Source organism: the organism of the source record quoted next, unplaced genomic scaffold, assembly GCF_019419815.1.
Source record: "Pyrus x bretschneideri cultivar Hongxiangsu unplaced genomic scaffold, Pyrus_bretschneideri_v1 Contig49, whole genome shotgun sequence".
In the NCBI taxonomy this organism is placed as follows: Eukaryota; Viridiplantae; Streptophyta; class Magnoliopsida; order Rosales; family Rosaceae; genus Pyrus; species Pyrus x bretschneideri.
Genome location: NW_025999786.1, coordinates 2,639,630 through 2,646,366, shown reverse-complemented (window position 1 = coordinate 2,646,366; position 6,737 = coordinate 2,639,630). Strand labels below are relative to the sequence as shown.

General features: G+C 33.6%; 1 long non-coding RNA gene across 5 annotated transcripts; it reads left to right on the top strand.

Annotated features, from left to right (window-relative positions):
* Nucleotides 1-313: 313 nt before the first annotated feature.
* Nucleotides 314-6,061, top strand: LOC103941465. Of its 5 annotated transcripts, none has more exons than XR_007252380.1 (7): nucleotides 314-873; nucleotides 1,504-1,571; nucleotides 1,703-1,745; nucleotides 1,829-2,740; nucleotides 2,986-3,063; nucleotides 3,148-3,314; nucleotides 3,408-3,994. It is a non-coding gene; the product is annotated as an uncharacterized LOC103941465 (long non-coding RNA). The 5 variants fall into 5 exon arrangements; XR_007252378.1 differs by adding an exon at nucleotides 4,657-6,061 and having other exon boundaries at nucleotides 317-873; nucleotides 1,829-3,063; nucleotides 3,408-3,553; XR_007252379.1 differs by having other exon boundaries at nucleotides 317-873; nucleotides 1,829-3,063; nucleotides 3,408-3,553; nucleotides 3,784-3,994.
* Nucleotides 6,062-6,737: the final 676 nt, after the last annotated feature.

Genomic DNA, 6,737 nt, shown 5'->3' with positions numbered 1-6,737 from the left:
TTCCTCAAGCATAAAAATTTATGGATTCGCAACTACTTAAATTGATGAAAATCATTACTTTAGTCAAAAGAAAGGTTTGAAATTGGTACTGTAGAAATGAACAGTGTTTCAATCTGAATTTCAGATTAATTACAACCACGCCATTGGTCTTTCTGTTGGTTTTCCGTGGGAGGGTATGGGTTTTCAGTTTTTCCCTCTGATTCAATAGGTTATGTACTGTTTGAAAAATATTGTTTATTGTTTTGTTGGTTCTGTCCAATTTTTGGATGTGGGATAACGCTTGCAGGTGAATTATATGCACGGTTTTTTCGTCCACTACATCTACCAGCCATAAACCACAAAACCAGTTCTACTCAACACACACAAGCACGCACACACACACCCAGACACCTCCACAACCGACCACCCCTAATGCAGAACAACAAAGAGATAGAGGAGATGTCAAAAGATACACGAGGCTTGACAGAAAAAATGATAGAAGAGCAATGCTCAATTCTTCATTACCATAAAATTATAATTCTAATCATCTTCCTTTAACATATCAAACTCCCTCCCTAATAGTGTACCAAAACATCTTCATCAATGCAGATACAACTCCCTAAGCCACCAAAGCATATTAAATGACAATTGTTCCACCTAGCAACTTAATTTAAAATGCAACTTACAATGCATCAAAATTGCCACAAATATTAAATCACAGCCTAAAATACATGAATCTCAAATTAATAATTAATGGAATGACCAAACACCAAAATACCAAAAGCCCTGTTGAATAAAGTCCTTATGCTCTGCATCAACCCCACCTCCATTTCAGCTCAGCTCAGATTCTGGCCGTCCAAATCAACCAGTTTTCCGACCCTTGAATGTCTTCAGGTACTTTTTGTGTTTCTTTTGGTTCCTTCTTTTGTTGCTTAAATTCATGTGATTAAAGTCTGGAAAAATACAGTGAAAGAGATGCAACTTTTTTGTGCTAAATGTGCTTAAAGATTGGGCATGTTATTGAATATTAGCCATGTAGTTTGAATTGAATATGTGATTGAATTTTAAAGATTGCAGCTTTGTGCATTTTTCTCCTTGATTTTTACTGTTTGATTCTTGGGTGCGTTTATTTTTGTTGCTCAACAGTTTTTCTAATGCCATCAGCTGTGATGGTTAATATTCTGAATTTGTCCACTTCGATATGATTAGACAATTGCAATTAAGCATTTTGATTAGATTTCAGCAAACAGCATAAGATTAGCGTGCCAGAATTCATTAAGATGTAAACTAATAAAACACTTTGATATGCATGAAAAGCTCTGTTTGAATTGATAATTTGACATAAAATTGCCATAAAGGCAGTTGGTCTTATTAAAGGTTGTCTTCCAGAGGAATTAAAGAAGGTACTTTTATATGCAGCTTCTGAATGGGGGCATTCAATGTCTTATATTGTCAAATATAATGTTATTGTGTATGTATTTACTTTGCATAAACTTGGTCTCACTTTTGATTGAATTGTTGCAGTTCTTGGTGTAAGGAGTTATAGCTCCATTGAAGAAGTGAGAGGCATACGACAATATTTCTTCATTCTAGTACGTCATTTTAACGATTGGAATTCCACAATTTGATTAGTTTTGATAATTTCCGGAAGAAGAAGAAGGCCCTGTGTCCAAGTTTTAAAAAGCACACTTTGTAATGCTTCAAAATTTTATCCTTTTTTCAGGAATTCAGACAGGCAGGATGTGGATACTTCTGACTTTATCAAGGTTAGTGAATTATGTGGCTTCTCCACGAGATGCAGTTTTATTGTTAATCTTTGTAAGGCTTCAAAATTTCATGCTTTTTTCAGGAATTCAGTAGTCCCCATCATCATCAGTTTGTCTGCTATTGCAGTTAGAGAACCATTCCACAGGAGAAGGTGGGGTTACACCTTCAGTTTATTCGTGCGAAGAACCAGTATGTCCAAAAATATATGTTACTCGATTCTTAAAAACTGTATGGCATGGCAAAATAAATTTACAAATTGCTAATTTTTCTGTTTTGTATAATATCTTTGTTCACTCTACTTGAACAGGTACACATGTTAAGTTTTCTTTCATCTTATCTTTGGCACAGAAAGCACCATCAAAATTTAAACATTTTTTTTATTTTTTTCATTCGGCTGTTGAGGGAGGGATTGTTGTTGGCGGATGAACCCTTTAGGTAATTATCTGTTGCTTATTGAACTCCCCCAATCATGAGTTTTGACTCAGAAGAAGATTTTGATGATGACAGATACTAAATTGAATTTTGGCTCAAATTGTATTAAAAATTTCAATTCGGAGCAATTTTTATGACGAAGAAGGATGAATCCTAAACATATATATGAATATAGTCAATTTCCACATGCTCCATTCAATAGATGAATTGTAAACATATGAATTACAAGCACCTGAATTGAATAGATGCTTTTAATTCTTCTCTCATCTAAACCGTAGATTTTTCTGCAATTTTATTTCTATGTTGCTTATATCATTGTTGTTTGAATATATGGTTTAACTTATTTCATTAATCAGAAAATATATTACCGATAGTTTGATTGGTTAAGCTAAGATGTTTTTCATAGTATCGCATGAAGCTCGATAGGAAAGTAGTTCCATTGTCTGGTTGCTGCTGTTTTCTCATTGTGCAGGAAGCTTTATGGCGTTCAACGTGCCAAATCATTGTGCTGGCACTATTCTGTTTCAGTATTTGTTGGATTAGAATGTACTCATTGTTTTAAGTGAGTATTAATTTCGACTCTTGATAAATATTTTGAATGATAAATCAAAGGGCAGGGAGCGAGAGTCGGAGAAGCTCTTAGTTTGGGTGTTTTAACATGTTGATGTTGTGTGTTTTACTGTTTTATTAGATATGTGCTTCATATGCAGATAATGTATTTCTGATTTGAAATTTTCATCATTATTCCATTGATTTAGTAATTAAATTTATGCCTTGATTTAGCTTTTTTATCATGATGAGTATTAGGAACAGAGTAGGAGAGGTTGGTGATTTTACAGAGCACAATCATTAGGCTGCTTCGATGCTCTGTGTTTATTGATTAAGGTATACGTTATACGGATTTGATGTGATTCTGATTCTGGAATTGGGGGTTGACTACTGAATTGGTGCTTGATATATTCGTGCTAGATTGTTCTCCAGCAGTGGAATCTGAGGAAGATTTCAAAAACTGGGAAATTATTTTGTTCTCCACTTGGTAATTGGTGGAGATGTCAAGTTATGTGGGTGTTCACATTACGGATCAATCGCTTCAAAGCCAGTTCACGCAGGTTTAGCTGTGCAGTCTAGAATATAAAGTATGTATAATTTGTTCCCTAGCTTATCTGAATTTTCATATGGTGTGGTATTTGTGGATCTTATGTGATAGTTTTTCTTTGAATTCGGTGAAGACTCAGAATGGGAAAGTTATGGCTGGAGATTTGCCACCTTTAATGGTGAACTTAAAGGCATTTAGAGAAACGTATTCTGAGGACATCAGAGATGTCTTAAGTGGCTTGGATTCTGACTTCAGGGATGAGATTCATTCTTCCTTAAGGTGATTCATATTGTTTGTTTGTTTTATTTTCCTTCTCTCTCTCTCTCTCTCTCTCTCTCTCTCTCTCTCTAGCACACTCACACCCCTATGCATGTTACTGAGTTAATCATAGTGCTGACCAAAGTAGGTATAAGAATAACGATTGGAGGTTGTTGGTGTAAAACTTCAAATTGCAAAAACAAAAGAAAATTGTAAGGGTAATGGATTAATATGTGATTTGTCCAATGTAGATGTGTTTGATGCAGCACTGCAAACAAAGTAGTGTCATTATTGAGACCATGTAAACTTGAGTATAAATGGGATCCAACTACAAGAGAAATGTTTTGGTGTGCCAGGAGTACATTAAGTGTCATAATACATTTGTTGAAATAATTTTTTTTTTAAGTTTCTAACCAATTGTATCATGACACTTAATATATCAAACTGTGTTCCTAATATACTGAAAAATCTCTCCAACTGCAAGGGCTACTTTACCGGTTGGTATTGTTGAATATTTTAAGAATATATATATATGATTTGGCGCTGCATTGTGCAGCGTGTGTGTGTATGATAAAGGGTGCTGCAGTGCGCAGCAAATGTAATTAGTTGAATGGTTACAACTTTTAGTTAAGAGACATGATGCTTACTCAAATTGTATGAGTAAAATTAAAAAATATAAATAATCAAAATTTATTTTCTGAAAATATTAAATAGAAGACATGTCTTTTGGGTAAACACTATTAAAAAGGATTGTGCATCTTCAACTAAAATGAAAGGGCTCGATGAACGGGTACTTTGATCTCTATAAATACATATTGTGGCATAATGTTTCATACACAATTTCAGAAATTAATTTCTACATTCCTTACTCTTTTCTCTCTCCATCACATTCATACAATTTCTTTTTAGTTATTTCCAAGGAAATATAATTCGGTTTTGTTAATTGAATATTCCATACTTTGTTGTATACTGAAAGTGATTTGCCAAGAACCCTTTAGCAAACTCATTCGAGTGGGGGCAAATAACAAGGAAAGATTTAAGTCATACCTCAAAGTCAATCTTTGGATTATTCTCCATAATTCTACATTTTCTAACAAAGTAAAAGTGTTATTTTCGTCATGGAGAACAAGTCCGATAACATGGCCTTGAAGATTATCAATCAAGATGTCTACAAACTAGACAAATTTGATGGATCAAACTTCACCTGATGGAAGGACAAAATGCGTTTCATGCTTACTGTTCTAAATGTCATTTATGTGTTGGACTCGAAATTAGAGCCTATTGGTGAACCAAGTGACAAAGATATGGACAAAATAGTTGCCGATAGAAAGAAACGTGAAGAAGATGAATTGGTATGTAGAGGACACATCTTGGACACATTATCTGATTGCTCATATGACCTGTACGCACACATTCAATCTCTGAAGGAAATTTGGGAAGCACTTGAACACAAGTACACAACAGAGAAAAGATGTACTGATAAAATTTTTAATGTTCAAATATTATGAGTTCACTATGTTTGATAACAAACCGATTCTAGACCAAGTTCATGAATTATTGGTCTTGGTCTCAAAGCTTCATGAACTTAAAATAGTTATTTTGGATCCTATGATAGTTGGGGCTATTATGGCAAAATTACCCCAAACATGGAATAATTATAGAAAGAAACTTCTACACATGGTGAAAGATATTAGTTTGGAGGATTTGCAAAAGAGTATTCAAATTGAAGAAGAAACTCGAAATCGTGATAAGAATTTTGCAAATCAAGATTTGTCCAAAGTTCACATTGTTGAATGAAATAAATACAAAAAGAACTTCAAAGTCAAAGTTGATAAAGGGAAGTTTAAGAAGACCAATTCCAACAACAATCAAAAGAATGCAAATGGTGTCTACTACCATTGTGGAAAGAAATGCCATTACATTCGTGATTGTAGACACATAAAAGCAAGTGAGGAATATGCTAATAAGACCAATAATGCAAATATGGTGGAAAACTCTGGAGTTGATAACATTGTTGCAATGGTATCAATGATGCATATCGACATGGTTACCGAACTAAATATGGCAGCGGCAATAAAATCCTCTGATTAATGGCTCGACTCAGGAGCTACTATACATGTGTGTAATGACAAGGCACCATTCATGACATATGAAGCATTAATGAACAATCAAGAGGTTTTAATGGGGAATTATAATTCCGCCAAAGTTATAGGAAAATGAACCATTGAACTTCAATTTATTTCTGGGAAGTAATTGATGTTGCTTAATGTATTGCATGTTCCAGAAATTAGAAAGAATCTTGTGTCTACAAATTTATTATGTAAGAACGGTATAAAGACTGTTCTAGAGTCCGACAAGTTAATAATGTCGAAAAATGGAATGTTTGTTGGGAATGGGTACTCTTGTGATGGGATGTTCAAACTAAGTATTAATAATAAAGTGAATTCTTCTGCTTATATTATTGAATCTTCCTCTCATTTATGGCATTTACGTTTAACACATAAATTTTAGATCTTTAAAATACATGCGCACACTTGGTTTAATTTCTTGCAATGATGATTATAATGATAAATGTGAAATATGTATTCAAGCGAAAATGACTAAGAAACTTTTCCAACTGCTGAAAGAAATACAAATTTATTAGATTTAATACATTTTGACATATGTGAATTTAATGGTTTTTTAACCAGAGGAGGAAAAAGATATTTTATCAGATGATTGTTCTAAGTTCACTTATGTTTATTTATTGTCTAATAAAGATGAAGCCTTTGGGTGTTTTAAGCGCTATAAAGCTGAAATTGAAAACCAAAAAGGAAGGAAAATTAAATGTCTTCGTAGTGATAGAGGTGGTGAATATTTTTCACATGAATTTGATATTTTTTGTGAAGAGCATGGTGTTATACATCAAAGAACTGTACCCTATACACCACAACAAAATGGTTTGGTAGAAAGAAAAAATAGAACACTCACTGAAATGATTAATTCTAATACTCCAAAATATTTATCGGGTGAATCATTGTTTACTGCATGCCATATACACAATAGAATTACATCTACGAACACACATGTGTCACCATATGAAATTTGGAAAGGAAGAAAACCAAATTTGTTATATTTGAGAGTATAGGGTTGTGTAGCTTTTTACAAGGCCTGGATCCTAAGAGATCCAAGTTGGGTCCAAGAGGAATTAAAAGCATATTTGTAG